This window comes from Myotis lucifugus, unplaced genomic scaffold, assembly GCF_000147115.1.
Source record: "Myotis lucifugus unplaced genomic scaffold, Myoluc2.0 scaffold_1, whole genome shotgun sequence".
In the NCBI taxonomy this organism is placed as follows: domain Eukaryota; kingdom Metazoa; phylum Chordata; class Mammalia; order Chiroptera; family Vespertilionidae; genus Myotis; species Myotis lucifugus.
In genome coordinates this window covers 16,066,200-16,088,931 of record NW_005871049.1, presented here as the reverse complement: position 1 = coordinate 16,088,931, position 22,732 = coordinate 16,066,200, and positions in this window count along the sequence as shown.

Genomic DNA, 22,732 nt, shown 5'->3' with positions numbered 1-22,732 from the left:
GATGAACTTTTGATTGAGATCACAGGTAGGGAACAACTGGGCATGATTTGGTACAAAAGACAGACTTTCTTGTATCCTATAAAAGCTCACTTTGGGTAAAGACCAAGCATTATGGATTTTTTGAAAGACTGTATTTGAAATCCTTGCAGTATAAAATATAATGTAAACACAAAATTTAAATAAAGTATTAATTAAAATAATTAGCTGCAAAGAACATACACAATCTATACTAATAAAAGGGTAATATGCTAATTAGACCGGATGTTCTTCCAGACAAAGCCATGGTAGCAGGGGCCGAGGCAGAGGCGGTTAGGGGCGATCAGGCCGGTAGGCAGGTAAGCAGTTAAGAGCCAGCAGTCCTGGATTGTGAGAGGGTTCCCAGATTGGAGGGGGTGCAGGCCGGGCTGAGGGACCCCCCCTCCCATGCACGAATTTCGTGCACTGGGCCTCTAGTAGAATATAAAGCCCTGTCCCTTAAAACCTTTTTCACAAAAGACATCAAATTGTACCATATTCCCCACTACTTGTTTCAATTATTTAAAAAAAGAAGGTTTGATTCATAACCTCTTTCCCTTTGCCAGAGAGCCCTGATGGAGTCATAAGACTGGTGTGGTGGGCAGGGGGTCATGAGGAATATTAAGGTCATGGTTCATCTTCAGAGGCAGCTGTAATCCTTTCCAAGGGGCATGGACTGTAAGGGCCCAACTAGACAAATGGGGTGGGCGCCATGAATTACTTCACAAGCCAACAAGTTTACCTAAATGTGTTTATCCAGAATTCTTTCAGCAGCTTATGACTGGCTTTTACCAATTCACAAAGCAACTTTCCATATTTCACAGGGTATTTTTAGTATCTCTAATTTTGCAAAGAATCGGCAGGATTTTTCTGAAGACTAGTCCACCAAGAACTCATCTTCAAACCCATGGACATAAACATTAATTTATTAAGGCCATAAAAATAAATATGATAAATCATAACAGTAATTTGACAAGATTTAGTTTAGCTTACATAGTTGTTTAGTTTAATTTTTAAAATTGACAAACCTACATTGACACATCAATATCACCCAAACTCCATAGTTTACATTGGAGTTCACTCCCCCCCCCCCCATGTTTTTATTGATTTCAGAGAGGCAGGAGAGGGAGAGAGAGGTAGAAACATCAATGATGAGAGACAATCATTGATAAGCTGCCTCTTGCATGCCCCCTACCCAGGATCAAGCCTGCAACCCTGACATGTGCCCTGACGGAACTGAACTGTGCGTGACCTCCTGGTTCATAGGTTGATGCTCTGGGTTTACTTTTGGTGTTGTACATTCTATGGGTTTTGACAAACATATTTTACATGTGCCCATTATGATAGTATCATACAGAGTATTTTCACTGCCCTAAAAATCCTCTGTGCTCTGCCTATGCATCCCTCTGTCCCCACTAATCCCTGGCAACCACTGATCTTTTTACTGTCTCCATGGTTTTGCTTTTTCCAGAATATCATAAAGTTGGAATCCTACAGTATGTAGCCCTTTCAGATTGGCTTCTTTCACTCAGTAATATGCATTTAAGTTTCCTCCATGACTTTTCATGGCTTTATAACTCACTTCGTTTTAATGCTGGATAGCAATTCATTGTCGATATACCACAGTTTATTTATCCATTTACTTACTAAAGGATGTCTTAGCTACTTCCAAGTTTTGGCAATTATGAATAACCTGCTATGAACATCTGTATGCAGGTTTTTGTGCGGACATAAGTTTTCAACTCGTGGTAAATGAGTTGAGTTTTCAACTCTTTGGATAAAAACCAGGGAGTCAATTGCTGAATTATATAATGAGAGAATATTCAGTTTTGTAGGAAACTGCCAAACTGTCTCCCAAAGCAGCTGTACCATTTTGTATCCCCTCCAGCCACGTATGAGAGTTCCTGTTGCTTCACAATGTCACCAGCATTTGGTATTTCCAGTGTTTGGATTTTGGCCATTCAGTAGGTATGTAGTGGAATCCCACTGCAGTTTTAATTTGCATTTCCCTAATGACATATGATATGGAGTATTTTTCTAAATAATTTAAAATAGATTTTTATTGATTTTAGAGGGAGAGGAAGGGGGAGGAATAGAGAGATAGAAACATCAATGAAAGAGAAATTGTACGGCTGCCTCCTGCATGCCCCCTACTGGGGACCGAGCCCACAACCCCAGCATGTGCCCTGACTACGAATCAAACCAGGGACTTCTTGGTTCATGGGTCAATGCTCAATCACTCAGCCACACTAGTTGGGCTGGAGTATTTTTTTTTATATGCTTATTTGCTATCTGTATATCTTCTTGGGTGAGGTAGCTTTTCTGATTTTTTGCCATTTATTATGATTGTTTGATTTTTTTAATCATTGAGTTTTAAGAGTTTGTTGCATATTTTAGATAATATTTCTTTAACAGATATGCCTTTTGCAAATATTTTCTCCCAGTCTATGGCTTGTCTTCTCATTCTCTTAAACATATTGGGTATTCTTAAAATAGGCAAATACTAGTATAAAAATACTAAGGTGAACTCCTGCCATTTCATTAGTTGTTCCAAACTTCTAGAATCCTATTCCTTTAAAAAAAAATGTCATTTAGAGTTTCATGTTCATAACAAAAAGTATCATGTCTAGCTTATTTTTTAAAACACCCACCAACCTTGTGGACATATGGGTGATTGTATTATGTTGATGCTGCTAATGATATATACAAACATGGAACTGGATTGGCCAACAGTCTCCAGAACAGATTTGAATACCCAAATCAGTGTTATAATCCGAAGAATGCTGGTTGTTCTTCTTCAAGCAATGCTGGTGAAGTGCTGGCATGCACTTGGGCCTTTCCTGGACCATCAGACTGGACAATAAAGACATCTAATATGTTACACCCTAGTTTTGGACTACTATTATCTCCCTTGTATCATGGGATGTGAAAGATACCCTATAGTTATTGAATATCCCCCCCCCTCTCTTTTTTACAGTGTAGCCTTTCAATCATCACACTTATGGGCAGGGTCTCAATTCCAACTCTCTACCTCAAATGGGCCCAATGCCTTCTCTCTTGTATTCCTGGGCATTAAAACTGCCACTTCCATTCTTCTTTCTCCTGATCCAATTCAAACCTCATCACCTTCTGGGTGACTGTGGGAGCCTTGAAACTGATCTCATCAGTTGGAGCCCAAGACCTTTCTCTTCAACCAGGCCAACTCCTAATTGTACTTTAGGTCTTAGCCCAAACATAGATGCCTTAGAGAAGACCTATTTTTAAATATATGTTTTTATTGATTTCAGAGAGGAAGGGAGAGGGAGAGGGAGAAGTAGAAACATCCATGATGAGAGAATTATTGATCAGCTGCCTCCTGCACAAGGAATAGAACCGTGATCTCCTGGCTCATAGGTTGATGCTTAACCACTGAGCCACGCCGGCTGAGCGTTATAGAAGACCTTTGATAATCCCTCAGACTAAAATATTTTTCCTCTTGTTCATGATCATGTACTTCTCCTTTGTGTCCCTGGTGAATGCCACTATTAAATAACTCGTGTGTGTGTGTGTGTGTGTGTGTGTGTGTGTGCGCACGCGTGTGTGTGTGTGTTTCCTTCCTCATGTGTACTCTGTGAGCCCCGGGCCGATGTCTATATCATTTAATATTGTGCTGTAATATCTTCTGAGGAGTAACATGAGCTCATGGACTGATGGACAAATTTCTCAGGAAAGTCAGTGTGCCTTTTATTTTTTACACAAGATGGGACATATTCTACATCATGGGCACTTGGTTTCAGATATCATGTTTGAGATGCTTAAATAAATGCTCAGACTTCACTGGCCATCATTTTGGCATGACTTGCATTTCAAAAGCGATGGACTCCAGGTCTGAGCTCCTCTGCGCGAGCCTTTCAACCGCCAGGATGCTTTATGCGCCACCGTGAACTCCAGAAAACCTCTCTCAGCTGTAAAACTCAGTGAAATCGGTGTGACGCTGCCCTTGTATTTTAATCAAGATGAACTTGAAAGGTGAACATTATAAGTGGGAGAAATTATTTATAATTTGGTAATAAAAGTTTATGTCCAACACTCCAAATTTCATACATCTGCGATGTGCTGGCCCTGAGATATAAAACAATTGGAGTTGCCTTTACATTTGGCCTTATATGAAAGGTCATAAATTAGAGTGATAGCATTCGTCCTCTTTCCTAGCTCACAAAATTTCCATATTAACTTCTTCACCTCAAACATAAATGGTTACCCAGCTGCAAAGAAAAGAGTTGCGTTGGCCTTTATGAATTATGGTTTACGTTGGAAATCTGCAGAACACGGCCTGCTGTTCGTCTTGCACTGGAGCTAATTCTGCCGCAGTGAAACTAATTAAAACTGTATGGCCAGTTCAAGTCAAGACAGTACAATATACAAAACTCAGGCATACTTTAGATGCCAGCAAATGACATGTGGTTCTTTTAACTCTTAAAAATGCATTTCTACATCTTTCAAGGGTTTTCTCTGCTAGAATACCTGCTACCACATTTATATAAAATAAATTCAATTTTCAAAATGTTCCTAATGTGGTTTTAACGGATAATGTGAAAATTTTGATTTTTTTAAACTACAAAAACCCCACAATCCGTTTCTATTATGACATAGCATAACTAAATTCATTCCAAAATATTAATGAATTGGACCAGTGCTTTAAACATTTCCAAAAAATGTTTACAGCAAAGAAAAAAGAAAACAACAAAACATAACAGATGTCCTTGATTTTCTAGGGTGGCTTATCAAATCCATATGCTTGTGTGTGTGTGTGCGTGTGTGTGTAAAGGTTCCTTTTGCAAGCACTGTAGTGCAGTTAAAATGAAGCAAATTATACACCAGCAGGGTCAGTCTCAAGAACAACTGTAGAATCTTAGGCCTTCATCTAGGCCCTAGATTCTAGGGAGAATGCAAAAATGTAATACCAAATGCTACTTCTCTGTAACTTTTAGCATTAGAAGCGTTTTTTTCTGAATTCTGGATTAATAAACATAATAAACATAATGTAGCTGAAAATCACCAATATGTTAGCATAAGCTCTTTTATCTCAATTTTGCTTTTCTTAAGTAGTTAGCTATTTTTCCTTCTAATATCAGGAGAGATGGATGTCTCTGCAGGCATCGAAGTCGTTGCAGTAAGAAGCACATCTGTTGTTACCTAAAACTCCTAGGAGCAAAGGCTATAGTTGTCTCTGCTGTAACAAAGTCTGCACCAATGTCTGGACAAACTTCTAGAAGGTCAGCACACAGAGAAGGTGATCAGCTGTCTCAAAACACAACACTGGCCTGGCCCAGAGTGGCTCAGTGGTTGAGCATCAACCTATGAGCCAGGAGGTTGTGGTTCAATTCCTGATCAGGCCACATGCCCGGGCTGTGGGCTCGATCCCCAGTGCGGGGCATGCAGGGGGCAGCCCATCAATGATTCTCTCTCATTATTGATGTTTCAATCTCTCTCTTCCTCTCCCTTTCACTCTGAAATCAATAAAAATACATTAAACAAAACAAACAAACAAACAAACAAAAAGCACTGCCCTCTTTTCATATCTGTCCTAAAAAGAATTGGGGGAACTGATAGTCATCTCCATAAATTCTAACTAGAAAAAAGAATAATACCCTTTTACCTCTACCAACTCAAATGAGAAGAATCCTAACTGCCTTTATTAGAAAGAGAATCGAGGCCTTCTGATTTATGCTGAAGAATTGAGGCAAACAGGTTGCAGAGGACACAAAATGTGGGAAGAACAGACACAACCTCCACCTAAGTCAAGAACCAGGATGGATGTTATCATTTCTAGATTGACTCTAATCACACTCCAGGGAGGAGGTGGGGGAGAGGACTGAGTAGTAGGTGTAGGCATTTGCTAGATTAAGGCCCATCCTAACATTATGTTCAAATGACAAGTTGTTCCCTTTTTAATAAAGTCTTGTGTATTTGTTCAGTGCCTGACAAAGAAAAGGTGCTCCTAAATATCAAAGGATGAATAAATGGCCAGGAGGATGCATCCTCAGCTGGTCCCAGGATCACAGCCCCTGGGTATCACAGCTTGAATAAATGTTAAATAAAATATGAAAGAAAACAAAGTTCCTAGATGTGGGTTCTAAATCAGAATCTCAGCACTTCTTGAACCTTTTCCCCCCAACACTAATCACACAATTAATTAATAAACATAGCTTCACTGATGATTATTAAGTGCCTGGGCCTGCTGTCCCAATCAGAATTTTTGCCTCCATTCCTGTTCAGGAGCAGCAACGATCTCAGAACCTTCATTGAAGCTTACTTTTCACTCTCCTCTCTACACAGAGAACACACCAATCAGTTCAGTGCATAAGTTACCCCCTAATTACACATGAAGGAAAACTAGGGTCTTATGGATCCCAACTCCCCCCCCCTCCCCCCAAATAATTTATTCTGAGCAAAATTCAATAGTACACTTATAAAATTCAAAATCAAGAGAAAAAGAGATTCTGGTGGAACTTTACTCATACAGAAAATTGATTGCTTTTAAAATGTAAAGGAATATGGCTTTTGTATTCTTGGGGTAAATACTAGTGTATGTGTTTGAAAAAGTAATATGTTATTCGTTTCCACTAGCTGGAGCAGAGGAAGCCTTGGCTAAGTGCTGTGCATGGCCCTGTCCATCTTTGAAGTTTCTTCATTCCTAAACCACTGGCAACTTTCCATTGGCCCAGGAGTACACTCAGCTCACTTGGTGGTAATACTTGACCAAGTGTGAGGCCATGGGCTTCACAGAGTGCTATATTAGAGAGAGGGACACTTTTTTTGTCTGGGAAGAGCTGCTGAACAAAACTGGGGCAGGGCTCATTTTCCTCCTTTGAACACATGCAAGACCAGTGCCGATACTAAAGCTGAATATGTTCATCTGAGGGCTTTGCTGGAGCGTTATGACTGTGGCAATCATGAGGTATACCACCATAGCTCACCCATCCCTCAGCCTGAGAGGGCCATGGCAAGTCAGATACGGTGGCACAGAACAAGAAAACCCACTGGAAGACACACTAGAAGCAAGGTGTCTATAGAAAAGGGGCGTGAGGAAGGGATACGCCTTGCCTCCTGGTAGAGGAAAGTAAGTTCTGGGATGGTGCCGTCAGCCTCCCATGTGGATAGTGAATACTGGCCAATAAGGATGCTATTTGAAGGAGATGGGTGTCTTTTATGTCCTCCCAAAGTGTCCTTGTCAAGGAGCTCCTCTTCCTAGTCTCATAAGTCATCTTCTGACATCACATGAATTCTCACCACGGTGGCCCCAGCTAGCGCAACCTGGGCTCTGGCCTCTGCACTTCTGCCCTCTCACTGTTCCCCAAGATAATGCATGTGTTCTCAGCCTCTTTTCCAGTTTTTTAACTTAATGTCATCATGACAAAGACCTTATAAACACGTTTCCCATAAGGTAATAATAGCAGATTCAATCATGCACATTTTAATATGGTAGAGTTCCTTAACAGCTTAAAGGGGTAAATCTCTTCTTATGAAATGCTGGCATCCGGGCCAGGTGTGGGAGGCAGTGCATGTATTTGTAGGTGTGATGGCCTTCCCAGACAAGCAGGAGACATGTCCACTTGCCTACTGACTAGCCTTCCTATTGTATCGGGCCAAGAGTGGACTACATGAATAAGACCCTTTAAACTCCCCACATGTATGAATGAAGCAGGCAAACAATTTCTACTAATAAGAAAAAGCTTAAATCCAACACAAAACACAAAGGCGACTTCATTTATCAATTACAGGTGAATTGTGGGTTAAGCATTCTTTTGCCACTTTTCAGAATGAACAACTAAAAAGGAAGGGCTAGTCACTGAACATGTCTAATGATTTACTACAAGAGCAAGTGGGAAGTGCATGCATTAGTAAACTGTCCTCCAGCCGGCTTTCCTATCTGAGCTATGCCGGCCCACTTTTAAAGCCTGAATTTTAAAAACTTAAAAAAACAAGAGGGAGCTATCTTTTCAAAATTGGCTTATATCATCTTCAGTTAAGAAAAACGTATATTTATTTTTTAAAGTAATGTCATTTCCAGAAGCCTACCTCTTTCCCTTTGACAGTCCAACAGAATGCTTATCTTCATATTTTCATAATGAAAACTCCCCCAGCTCAGGCTACTCTGGCAGATTTACAACCTTTGAGCAGGAGAGCTGACAGGCATTTTAATATGAAAGGAGATATGATGTCTTTAATGTACAGTGATGTCACTCCTAACAAGGGGAAGCAGCTTTCCGCAGTGCAATCACCATAACAAGGCCAACCTGGCTGCTGCAGGCGAGACCTTCTAACCTCGAGAAAGGTCACAGATAAGGCAGGAAAGCGGGGCCTCTCCTGACTCAGGTGGCAGGGCATGGAGTGAGGTCATCGTCACAAGCCTGTGATGGGGGTGCGTCAGCCACAGGAAGTTGAAGCCAGGAACTGTCCAGACAGAGCCGACCTTGAGAAGGGAAAAGGTCGACTCTGAGACTGAAAGGGTAATGAAAACCCTCCAGGGACTGTTCAAATGGAAGCTGGATTGCCTGTTGGCCATCTTTCTCCTCTTTCTCCTCTCATGCATAGGCCTCAGAACTTTAAAGTGATATTGACAGCCACGTGGTCATTAGCAGGGTGTGTGATTATTGTGCCCAGAGAAATGACCATTAGCAAATGCTGGAAATTTGCAGCCTTTTGTTTGCAAATGAGGCCTTAAAGGTTTAGCATTTTGTGTGGAAAATATTGTTTTAAATTCTCTGAGGCTGATATTCACATGTCCTTGTCCTAAGCCCCCTAATTAATACTGTTACCCACTCTTGACTGAACAGGAAGGATCTTCATCAGATAATCTGAGAACTGCTACATCACTAAATCCCGTGTACCCGGGAAAGGCTTTGCCCTTAAGAGCCCAAAAGCTCCTTCCATGACACCAGAGAATGAGGCGTGGTTCCAAGGAAAATCCTAATATTAAAAAACTGGGTAGGCTCTCACTATCCAAATAAACTTTCGTTTGTTGAACAACATTTCTGGAGGTACGAGGGTTAACTTAAGAATTTAGAAGATTTTGCCAGCTCAGAGGATAGCCAAGCATTGAAAATTTGCCAGCACAATTAAATGTACTTCACTTTAATTAAACATAGGTACATTCAACCATTACACACTCAAAATTAAGTATCCAAGATTTATCATGTCAAGGAGCCAAACAGCAAAGGCAAGGGTCAGAATTGACCAATATCAGAAAGGACTCTAATATTTTTTAATCTGTTATTATTTAATTGACTTTACTGCATGATTATAAGCTGGGGCAGGCAGCCCTGGGCTGTGTTCTACCTCTGCCACTAATAAGTGATATGATTTGCAAAAGTTACCTCATTTCTTGAGGCCTTGGTTTTATTGTATGTGAAATGGAAATAATCATTTTATATATCTCATATAACTTCTGTAAGAATTAACTGAATCAATGAAAACCATTTATCACGATGTCTAAAGCATGGTTAAATATTCTCTAATTGTTACCTAACACTACTATAATTACTACTGAAGACAGATAAATATACATATTAGTCATTTGTCTTGTATTAAAAATCTCATTTTTAATACTTCAGATTATATAAAATTACCTTATGGTTACAGTTTGTAAAGGAATTTTTTTCCCCTGGTTGCTCAAAAGATCATACTTCAAGCTCTAAAAGACTACAAGTGGGACCATGGGCTGGTCATCCTTGCCTGATGAATTTGACATAAAAGTGGGTACAAAGCTGTGCTCAGTTCTTAATGGCTACTACTACTCTTCATGTCTGCCCTCCCACACCCCATGCTACTCTAACCCAATGCTCTCAAACTTTGATGTGCATAGGAAAATAGGGGAGTGTATGATCAGTGCTGACATTCTGGTTTGGCGGATTGAGACAAGAGCCCAGGCATGTGCAATTTTACTAGGAAGTCCCATAGATTCTGATGCATGGAATACACTGATTCCATAGAGATCCTAATAGCCTCCTGGAGAATGAAGCGTTCCCTCTCACTTGTCAAGGATGAGAAGAGGGACCTTTAGAGGGACATGTCGTTTCTATATTCTTTCTTGGTTAAAACTTGGATTGCCTTCTGCTTAGGAGGGGCCTTCAGATCCAAGGATTCCAATGGGCCAGGTGAGGGCCAAGCGAAAAACAAAAGGGCAGATTTCTTAGGCTATCTCTTTCCTCTGTTCTGAGGGAAAGAGAGGAAGGATTTCTTGATGTTTCACTGGCATAGGAGAGGAATTAAGGACACAGTTGAAATCTTGGTACAACACTTAACACTGTGTCTGTGGCTGCAGCATTTTTTGTTGTCTCTTAGGTTCTGAATGTGACTATAGATTTCAGATTCAGGGGAGGTGTGGGAACCAAAGGGTATGCCTGGAACATGGGTGGGAAGGTCACATTATACTATAGGAGTCTTAAACTTAGATCAAGTCTTACTCTGGCTCCGCACACGAGTTCATGGCCCACACACCAAACCTTTGATGCTTTACTAGCTCCATTTTCTGTTTTTCATCATCTGCATATATTTTTAAAACTCACAACAAGAATTTTATAATACTGTGAGGCATGCCAGGCAGCCTCATTACTAAAATATTGAATCAAAACCTTTATTAAACTCTATTAACATACTACTATTATTTATAAATGACGAGCAACAGAAAGCGCTGACCTCTGGTTTCCAGTCTGGCTTTATGGAACTTGGAAGTCATCACACCTATCCACAAAACAAGAAAGAGCTAAGCAAACTAAAAAACAAGTGTTCTTAGATCCATCAGAGCATTGAGGTCACAGGGCAACCCTCTACCCCAAAAGTTGGAAAGGCAGACAGGTGGCTATAGAGAACCAGAACCTACCAGAGCAGAAACCTCTTTGGGAACCAGTGCTGGGGCTGGAAAACCTACACTGGATGCTCAGCCAGGGGGCCTCAGTCCAGGAGGCCTCCACACTTTTGTGTTTTACCACCAGGAGGCCTACAGGTTCCCATAGTAAAATGGGAGAAAGAGCCCCTTGTGTTCCCGGCAGGGGCAGGCAAAAGTAGCCATTTCGAAAAATGTGAGAGGTCTCTGTTCTTGAGAAGGCCTGCCCTCAAGGAAACTATTTTACAAAAGCCTAACCAACATGGGTTCTACCCAGTGGAGGGGGAACACCCAACTGCAGCCACCTCTAGCCTTCCTGTCTCATCTAAGAGGGAGAAAAAACACTGAGAAGCACTTGTGCAGGTCACTGCCCAGGGGCCTGGGCTCACTAACATACGAAGACCTAATCATAGAATTATAGAAGGCTTCTCTCTCCCCGCATCTTACCAACATATCCTGTATAATACATATCCTGTAGGGCTCCTGTAACAGAGGATTATAACAGAAATAACTGCACATTTCAGACTTCATTTAAGAAGAAGTCTCTAGGGAACCCAACAAAAACAGAGTTTAAAAAAAGAAAGAATGAAGACCACCAGAGAAAATGTTAACCTCCGACACCTATAGCTACAACAAAAGTAAATATATCTTAACTCCTAGCCAGATAAACATAAAACTTTATATTTAAAGCCTATTTACTTCAGTTCTTTTTATTCAGTACATCATGTCCTCCTTTCAATAAAAATTTACACTCAGATATGGCAGGTCCACATTCAGATACTGCAGAGTCATTGGAATGATCTGACCAAGACTTTAAAACAAATATGATTAACATGCAAAGGGATCTATTGGCAAGAGTAGACATCATTCAAGAACAGATGGATAATGTAAGCCGGCCGATAGGAATTCTAAGAAAGAATCAAAAGTTAATGATGTACATTAAAAACACTGTAACAAATATGAAAAATGCCTCTCATATGCTTAGCGATAGACCGAACACAGCCAAGGAAAGAGTCAGTGAGCTTGAAACTTCTAAATGCCCACTGAAACTTTTAAAACGAAAATACAGTCCATCGGCAGGAAAAGGGGCCTAGGAAATACGAGATGGTGCATTACTGAGGTGCCAGAGCTTCACAAGAAAACACAGCCATTTGTTTGAACATTTAATGTCTTCAAATAGAATGTTTGGAAAAACCACGTTAGAATAGACTGAGAAGAAGAAAGAAGAATTTATCTGCTGGTTCCTCACCCCCTGCTTCTCTTATCTTTCACTGTTAAAGTTTGCCACATGAGTTAGCAACCCCTATACTTCTGATTGGCGTCACCTAGCCCCCCTTTCCTCCTAGGCAGGAGGAAAGCCATGCTCCATGATCTGCTGCATGATACTGCCTTTGAGTCCAGAAGTAGGTGGAAGGACCCAGAGCCTCCAGGCCTGGGCGGTAGCTCTTGTAGTAGTAGGCATGGTGAGTCATTTCAGAACCAGCTCTTAACCTGGGGGAAGTTAGGATAACTTGTGGTGTCAAAAATTGGTGCTGGTTAACCTTAGGTGACAGACGCAATGGGCACAGCTCTCCACTGAGAGCAGGTGGGGGCAAGCGAATCTGGGGAGATGCATAAACTGGGTCTAATACACATTCTAAGCTTTGTCATTCAGTCCAGCTTTCATGCGTAATAAAGCAGATGTTTTTATATTCATCTAAGCCAGCGGTTCTCAACCTGTGGGTCGCCAACCTGTGGGTCACGACCCCTTGCACAGGGGTCGCCTAAGACCATCAGAAAACACATATATCAGCGGTTCTCAACCTGTGGGTTGCGACCCCTTTGGGGGTCGAACGACCCTTTCACAGGGGTCACCTAAGATCATCGGAAAACACATATATAATTACATATTGTTTTTGTGATTAATCATTATACTTTAATTATGTTCAATTTGTAACAATGAAAATACATCCTGCATATCATATATTTACATTATGATTCATAACAGTAGCAAAATTACAGTTATGAAGTAGTAAGAAAGATAATTTTATGGTTGGGGGTCACCACAACATGAGGAACTGTATTAAAGGGTCACGGCATTAGGAAGGTTGAGAACCGTAAGCTCTCTCGGGGTTGATTTAGAAGCACCTGTGCCCCTCCCAATTGGTTCCGAGCTAGGAAGGGGTAAATGGTTATTTCCGTTGCCTTTCCAGATCTCCTACCCATGTTTCTCCACCTCTCTGAGCTCTGGAAGCTGCCCTCAGGCACTGTATCTATAGGTTCCCCAGTTGTCTAGCTTCCAGTTGTTTAACCAATGGGATGAACCAAGCGATCTGAGGATGCGGTGAGAGCGAGGTTGTCAGTGTCAGCTGTGTCCTGTGTCCCTTTAACAAAGAGTACAGCTCTTATCAAGCAATCTTCTCCCACAGCAAGTCTCTAGTGGCTCCTCCCCTTGTCCCAGCTGGTCTCGGAGCTCCCCTCTGGTGCTAGCCCTTGGAAACTGTCCCACCCCATACAGGTTTCCTGTAACACAGCCGATACTTTTGAAAAAGTGTCCTTTCTTAAAACTCCCCTTCCTTACAACTTGTGCCTTCTCTTTCCTGTTAGCACCCTAAGTAGTACACGTGGGGACAGGAATAGATTTATCAGCACAGAAGTAAGGCCTAATAGCTGTTAGTAAATTACTAGCAAATACTCTTTGACATAAATAAAAATAAAAGTTTTATTATTGGCTCATTGTATGCCTATCAGTAGAAAAATGAAGGACTTCATTTATTAATCAGTATGAGGTTCATCAGGCGAGCCACTGGGGCTCAGCTGAACAATTGCTGGGATGAAGCAAAATGCCAACGTGTTCTCAGGGGAAATAGACAGAACTCTCATTTCCTACCATCTGCCAGGGAAGAACTGGAAGGAAAGAGGTAATGAAAACAGCTAATTTACTCTTTTTGGGAAATTAGGCAAGTCCCAACATTGATTTTATGAAGGCAGAAGGAACATTACTGAGTGGCAAATATCCATGAATACTTTTATCTGAATATAATTCAACCAACTGAAACTCTAGGGCTGTGCAGTTTCCAATACAGTAGCTACTAGCTGTGTGTGGCTATTTAAACTTGAATTCATTAAGATTCAATAACATTTAAAATTCAGCTCCTCAGCCACACTAGCCACTTTGTAAATGCTCAATAGTCACCCGGGGCTGATGGCTACAGTATGGGACAGCACAGAGATAGCACTTGTCCATCATTGCAGAACGTTCGATTGGACAGCACCGCTCCTAGGAATGAACTCCAGATTTCTCTATGTTGCATTGTTTTTTCAAATTACCATGTTTATTGGACATTTGGGGCACTAAATTATCTGATACCAGAGAACTATATCAAGTGTAAGCGTATGATGTTATATGGAGAAGTGAAAGAGGTTTGTATTGTGACCCTTTGGAGGAGAAAAGATTTTATGACATTGCAGAACATTTAAAAGTGTGCATTTTAAAATTTGTTAAATTTATTTTAAAAATAATAAAATGAGGAGATACTCACCCTAATTGAATAAATATGTATGCTTTTTTTCTCTAAGATATTAGCATTATAGCAACTTCATTTGTTTTAAAATCAATTCTGGGCTGAAGATAAAATCTTAAAAGCCATGCATAATATATTCAGAACGACTTTTGTTTTAGCATATTTGAAAGGGAAAGTACTTTTAAAAATAATAATAAAAAAGCATGAAAACAAATTAAGTAAAGACCTACAACCTAACTACTCCAGGTAAGGCCAAGAAAAACTAACATGTTAGGTACTTAAACTTGAAATCTATTTGAAAACAATGGGAAAGTTAATCATTAAGCTCTCCAGCCATAATGAGAATAACTGATGAAAGAAAAAGAGGTGGGGGAGGGGATCCATGCAAAATTGATAAACTACCTAGGATATTAGAATTGATTGGTATATGAGTAGATCCAAATAAATAGCCAGCTTAGCATAGATAAGAGGCCTTTAAATTACTTTTTATGCATCTTTTATATATATTGAGATTAAACTAGTTTGCAATTTTTACTTTTAAATTCTCAAACAGAGGAGCCAGGGTTTCTTAGAAGGGCTGTCATCATGGTTGGGTTGCACTTACTACCTTCTCCTGGAAAATATGCTAAAAACCAGACCGCAGGGGTGGGCACTGAAAGTACACTATTGACTCTTTTAAATGGACATGCTGTTTTTCTGGAAGAAAAAAAAAAGACTGAGGGGCATGGAAAAGAATAATCAGCAAACATCTACAATCGGTTGATTTGAAGTAAAGGCGATCACCCTGATAACATGGGTGGGCCTCCTTCAATCAGCTGATGGCCTTCAGAGCAAAGTCTGAGGTTTCCTGAAGAAGGAATTCTGCTCAGACTGTCACAGAGTTTCCAGCCTGTGGCCTGTCCTAGAAATTTCAGACGTGCCAGCCCCCACCATCCTGTGAGCCAGTTCCTTAAAATAAATCTCTCTTTCTCTCTCTCGCCCTGACTGACACAGAAGCTAAGTCAGGAGAATATTTCAAAGAGGCCAAACCAGTGCCATCTACCCGTCTGATGCCCCAGAGGGGTCAAGTATGGTGGAAAAGAAACACTGGCAAGTCAAATGGACATTTTAACTCTTCCTATACTGTTAACTTTCTTCTGGGAAGGCTTTCCATCTTCGGGAAGTATTTCAAGCCGATATTATACCTCCATGCTTCGATTACTGTTCTTAGGCTTGCAAAATGAAACCTTGTGCTCTCAGTTATGACCTCCTCACAGACTTCATTTTTCTTTGCAGTTCTGATGATTCCTAGTACTGAACCCAGTGGGGTCAAGGAATTTTAGCACAGTCCTCTTTGACTCCATCTTCACTTTCATCACCTGTAACTAATGAGATATAAAGCACTGTCGTTTCCTCCTTCTTGCTCAGAGCTGTCCTGTTTTTTTGTGTGTTTTTTTCTCATCCGTTCCCATTGATGCCACTATTGCCCGGCCTTCACTTCACCTCTAGTCTCAGGAGTTTTGAGGCTAAGCAGGACCTCAGGATTGGTGGCTGCAGGGCGTGAACACGAGGGATTGAGGAGCCTCCTGGGGAAGAATGGCTCCGAGGGCGGAGCTAGGTGCACAGTGTGGTCCAGGGTCAACCCCTCAGGTTCAGAGGGCGGAAGTTCTTAGGACAGTTTGGTGTCCCTCTGCCCCGACATCCCACTCCAATGTCATACTTGTGCCTCAGTCCTCTGGAGAGAGGAACAACTGACAGGGCCTTTCCCACAACCTTCCACAACCCTTTTGAGACTCTGGAAATCCAGAGGAGATGTCAGCTTTGGGAAGATGCAGCAGAGTATGTATAAGGGGGTTAAAGGATGCTGCCCACTTTATTCCAGAACATGGAAGCTTGGCTTCTATGGATTTCAGGCAGTGGTGTGCTGATAATTTTTAACCACCAGCTCTCTGGAAAGAAAGAAATAAAAGCCCAGATTTGTAGAACTTGAATGTTCCCACCATGCTGATTCCAAGCTACTAATGTGGTGTCATTAGCACAGCGCCGGGAAGAGACAGACAGCAGCTCTTTTCCACTCACATGTTATTGAAACTAAGGAGAGGTTCTCTTCCTCATCCCACTCCTACAGTCTACCTTCCATTCCGTTAGCCTTTTAGTTCATTTGAGGCCTTTACCCATGATCTGGAGGGGGAACTTCTTGGGAAAGGGCAACTCTGTGGTACTTTTCTATATCGTTTCTCTCTTCTCAGAGCCACCTTTCCTAGGTCCTGCCTGTCTGTGACCAGGCTTTTCCCATGACATGTCAGGGCAGTTCTTTCTCAACTTTGGGGAGGAAGGAGGGCCCTTCCATGCTTCGGAACACTTCCCCCCCCCCATTTGTATCTCTTGCTTGTACAAGAGAACTTTTCACTTTAAAAGAAGAATCCTGGATCTCCAGAATCCCATCATGCTCACCTCTTTCCTAATAAGTAAAAACATAGAGTGAACGCAGTGTACGGTGATTAAAGATTTCCCCGGCGACAGTTCCCTGGAGTGAAACACGAGGTCCTACTTGGGCCACACCGCCCACCAGGAAGGGTCTTCGTGGACATGCTGCATCTCCGCTTCAGTCCCTGTCTGAGCCAGGCGGGGACTGGCACCTTGCCTTGTTGGAATTGGCTCTGCACCTTGTTTAAGTGGGCGCCCCGCCATACTAATTGACGGGTATGAGTGCAGACATGCTAGAGAACCAGTATGCACATCAGATCTGGGGAGGAGAAGGATTTCAGCCCAGAAATAGCAAAACAGTGCTGAGTTCCTGTGCCAAGGACAGAGGGAAGATGGTATCAATGTCATTGCTGCAGCTCAGAGTTGGACTTATTTTTAAATGCCCCAAATAGCTTAAAAAAAGAAAAAAAAGGAAGGTACGGGCCTGAGCAGGAGTAAGAAGGGGCAAGGTTATTGACTTTCAAAAGCAATAGCTATGTCTGCCAACTGTGGCACAAGAAGGTTTTTCATCTAAGATTTCCTTGGTTAGAGTAACTGTCTAACCAAGCCTTAGGGCAGATATAGACATTAGAGTCACTCTGGGGTGGGGTCCCCAAGTTAATCATAGTGGGGCTGCTGAGGGTGGGTGTGAATTAGCACTCCCTCCCTGGGGAGTGATCTTCCTGCTTGTCCTTGACCTCCAGCCACCCGGTGGGACCCGCCAGCTCTGCAGCAAATAGTCCAGCAGGCCATCCATCTAGAGCATGGCCATCAACTTGTCAATCATCTTGTCAATTGCATATTTGGCGCAATACAGTCCCCCCATTGGAAGGACAGCTCAGTAACAACCCAATCTAGTGCAGAAAAGAGAGACTTGACAATGTTAGAACAAGAAAGGCATTGGGGAGGCTCTGCATGTACGTTAGCACAGGCTACTCCTTGTTTTCCTCTGTGGCTGGCAATGACCTTCTTCAACCTGGGGATAAAAAGCTCAAGAGGATATTAAGTGAAGGACTCAAAGACTGAATAACAGAGATACTAGGTCATCAAGACATAGGACCTAGGAAGTGACAACTATACAGATCACTGATGAAGATGGAATTTATACCTCAATAGATGTCTGTCCCAGGGTAATATACAAAGTTAAATTAAAGAAGCTTTGGTTGAACTTGAAGAAAGGACCTGTCTGAAGACTTTAAAAACTCACTCTGAACTGCTGCATCCCTATGTGAGTTGACTGACCACGTACCAGAATATGGGCCCACCAATTCAGCCTCTTTCAGCTTTTGAACTAACTCACTTTATTAGCAATTGAATCTCTGTGCTAAGTAGGAAGAGAAGAAGCCACTGCTCCGAGCCTATTTTTACATCATCCCTCCCTTCCTGACTGTAAAAGTACTTCATGTTTTTCTAATATTTAAGTCATAAAGTCAAGATGAAAAATTATATAGTGGTTAAAGTAAATATGATCATGTTTAACTCATGCTTAGTTTCTCTCTGCCTTTTTTTTTGTATAGCATTTTAAAAATGTGAACCCAAAAGAAGCAAAATCAGGATAGGGTAGTGGGAACAACACCAAAAGTTTCTTAGTCTCAGCTAAATTTAAATGATTGGGAATAGGTTAGTTTGCTTTTACCAAAAGGCCCCAATCATTCACTTGAAACCAATGGGAAGCATTGGATTCTGAAGCAAAAGCCAAAAGAAAACCCTTTGTGTTGTCCTTGGGGATGATGGGCCCGTTTTTACTGAAAAGGAGGTGAAATCATTTGCGTTTAATGACTCTACTTCTAATGTCTTCTAATGTTGGATGTAGTCTAAGCTTATTGCATAGAAACTTGTGTCCATAATTCCCAGTAGTGCCATTAGGATGACTTATGCGTGTGCATATTTCTTTAGCTTGGCTTCAGATCCCATACATTGTGATCAGTCCAACCGGCTCTCTAAACCGACGGCCACAGAGGCCCCCTCACACACAGCACTGCTCACAAGGAGCCTAGAGAAGTTCCAGCTCGGTGCGAGTGACTCGTGAAGTTTTCAAGCATTTTCTCTTCGTGACTAATTAAAGGTCAGAGGAGGGATGTGGGCCATTTTCCTCCTCAGTTTTCCTCCTGTGATTTGTTAATTTAATAACCTTTAAGATTCCAATTCCACAATTACGTCTGACATTCCAAAGGCTGCTCCGAAACAGTGTAGTGCCCCGCGTTTCCTTGTATGATTTCTACTTCTGAGACAGGGGTGGTGCGTGATTGATGACTCATTCCGTCTTGAGTGTTTTCCTTCCCAATTCTGGCTTCTCAGACACTCGGCAACCAATTCTGTGCAGAGTCAGAAATGATTTCTTTTTCCCCAAAGGCCCCATTCTTCATAATGGCCGCCTCAGTTCTCAGTGGTCAGCACTGTGTTTTTCAGGCTCACCCCCGGGTTCACAGTGTCAGTTACCTGCAGTTTCAGCCATGCATTTCCTGAACCTGTCTTGGCTCAGTTGCAGCCCAGGCCAGCAGCTGTGGGGTCTGTGGAGCCTCGTAACCAGACACCATCTGGAATACTTAGAGTAAGTCTTTGGCTCCCGAGACCCGCTGAGTGGCCCTCTCCCTGTATTTGTTTCCTATGTCTGCCGTGACCAAGTGCCACCAACGAGGTAGGACAACATGAATCTATTGTCTCGCCGTTCTGTAAGCTAGAAGTCCACAGTCAGGGTGTCAACCTGCAGGGGAAGTGTCTAGCCTTGCTTCCTCCAGCTCCGATAGCCCCAGATGCTGCTTGGCTTGTGGCAGCACAACTCCCATCTTCACTTGGAATTCTCCTGTGTCTCATCACATATGTGTGTGTTCATGTCCAAATTTCTATTTTCATAAGGACACCAGTCATATTGGATTAGGGCTCACCCTGATGACCTCATTGTAACTTACTACTTCTGCAAAGATCCCATTTTACCAAATAAGGTCACAGTCTGAGGTCCCAGGTGTTAGGACTTCAACGCATCTTTTTGGGGAGACACAATTCACCCATAACACTCCCTCTCAATCTTTCACCCAGTTCATCTGCTTTCATTCTACAAATGTGTTTAATTGAGTACCTACTATGTTCCTCGCACTGGCGAGGCACAACAGAGAGATGTGAAGAAGACCAATGAAGTCATAAAAGTTGCATTGTAACAGTCAAGGCAGACAATAAACGAGGAAAATGTGGCATGAGATAAAATCTGAGTAAAATGAACAGGGTCTCTGATTGGGAATAACAGAGGCTGCTTTAGGAAAGGAGTGAATGAAGCATAGGGCTAGCCCTACCTTTCCTTATGTTTTAGTTTTTATTACTTCCTATACGATACCACAGAAGTTTGCCTTTATAACTTCATTTGAACTGCCTTTACATTACAATCCAGAGCCCTAACTAATATGAGTCTATTGTTCCATTTTACAGATGAGGAAACTGATTCTTGAAGAAATTAAATAAATTGTATGTGGTCACATGGCCAGTAAGTGGTAGAGCCAGATTTAGATCTTGGTCTAGGAGACTTAAAAAAAATTCCACTACACACGCTATGGACTTCTTATAGCTGTTAGATCCAGCTATGTGTTATTTCCATGAAACATACTTAAAGGAAACTGTCACTGGTTGGACAGAAAAAAATAGGCAAATGTTTTAAAAAAGTAAGTAAAACTATATCAGCCAAATGTAAACTAAATGGCATGTAAAAGGTTTGTCAAAATATAGATTTTAATGCAGAAATTGTATATATTGACTTTAAAAATACAATACACAAAGAAGATAAAAGAGCCAAGAACTATTTTATACCAAAAAAACCCAGTGATTAAAATATATATATAACCCAAAAAGTTAGAAATACAAGGAACATTGTCAAAACCGCAATCCTAATAAGAGAGCCATACCTCTCAAAACCTGGCAGGTCAAGTAGTCAAAACCTATAACATTCTAGAGAATTTGAATCACAATCAACTAATAAGCAAGCCAACACACAAAAACTATGAAACATTTAAATTTTTATTATGTATCAGACCATGAAGAAAATCTCAATAAACTATAAATATTATACACAAACACATTCCCTGGTCATTATGCAAGAAAACTAGATGTTGAGAACAAAATATATCTAAAATAAATCTAACTATATGGGATGGGGAAAAACTACTTTAGACATTCTATTAAAAAAATAAGAAAGGAAACTATTCAGAATGAGGTACATCTACAAGTGTGGCTAAATATATCTCCAAACTAAATTAAAATAGCACAGGTTATAAAACATTTAAATTTTCATGTATTTAAAAAGGTCTTCATATGTATCTGATATTAAATACATAAATAACTTTTCTGGAAGAATACACAAAGAACTGTTGACATTGGCTATCTTAAGAGAAAGGGGATAGGGTTCAAAGGCAGGAAGGAAAACATGGTACCGAATTTAAATCACACACAATTAACAAGCTATCCAATATACAAAATTACACATTCTTTCCAAATCCCTAGTGAGTATTTTTAAAAGTTTATTATATAGCAGGCAATGAAGAAAAATTAATAAATTCCAAATACTATATACAGACCACGTTCATTAAATGAACATAACGTAGCAAAGACCAGCAAAGATTGCACATAAAAGAAAACTACAGACCACATTCACTTATCAATCTCAATAAAAATACCCTAAATAAAATATTAGTAAACAGAATCCTGCAGCATACTGAAATAATAATACACCAGGACTAAATGGGGTTTGTTTCAAGAACATAAGAAAATGTCAATATTTAGAAACTTTAACGTAATTTCCCATATTATGGCATCTCAGGAGAAAATCCATAGGATTATTTCCACAGATGCTCAAAAACACTTGATAAAATTCAAATACATTCCTAAGACCAAATTTTTAACAAAACAAGACTAGATAGGTAATTCTTCAACATGATAATTTTTTACATATCTATAGATATAGATGTTTTTCTCCAAAAACAAGGACTAGAGTCAATTATTTTAACTGAACCGGGACCTCTAAGGCTTACCAAGTGGCTAGGAGGCCCTGATGTAAGTCTCACTTGGTGGCCCCCCAACAATTATAAACAAATTGCTCCAGGACTGCACCTTTTGCTTGGAAGCCAGGCATTAACTTGCCTCCCTCCCAAAACTATGGTGACTTGCACTTTGGGAGTGGGTATCACAGACACCTTCAAGTGTTTAAGGAAACACCATGGGTAGATATCATATAGCCTTCAGAAGGCTGTGGAGCCCTCTCCAAAATAAGGTATTATTCATTACTTGGGGTTGCTTCCCAGATAGATATCGCATTATTTATGCACACTTGGCAGGCAATTATCACTATGCTAGGAGATAGGAGTGATCCAATTAGAAAAGGTAGTATAAAATGTGTCCTTTACTTTAGCTCAAGTGAGCAGTGATACCACCCAGGCCCTGGAAGGCATTTTGCTCATCCTCAGCTCACTGGCAAGGCTTGTTCTGAGTGATAGGATCACCCTAGGCTTCCTCCTATGGGTCGAGGAGAAATCTGCACAATCGCTGGTACATGCTGCTGTACCTGGAGTAATGCCATGGCCAAGTAGAAAGGTCAGTGCTGAAACTTCAGGAGGAAGCCACCTGGCTTTCTAAGGCAGACCCTGGTGGTTTATCAGATTTGTGAAGCTGGTTGTCCCGGAACTCTGGAGGGCATGGCTGAAGTCAACACTGTAGGTTGCCCTCGTCCTGCCACTTGGGATCTTGTTCATTGGGGCCTTCGTTGTATCAAAGGAGCCTCACAAATGCTCCCTGAGACAGATTCTGTGGATTTGGTCCCAGCCTCCGACAGTCAGATAACTCATAATAGCCAATGGGGTGGCATGCTGAGGGGAAGATTCTTTAGAAGTCAAGCTAGCATAAAACAAGGGGTGGTTATTACTGA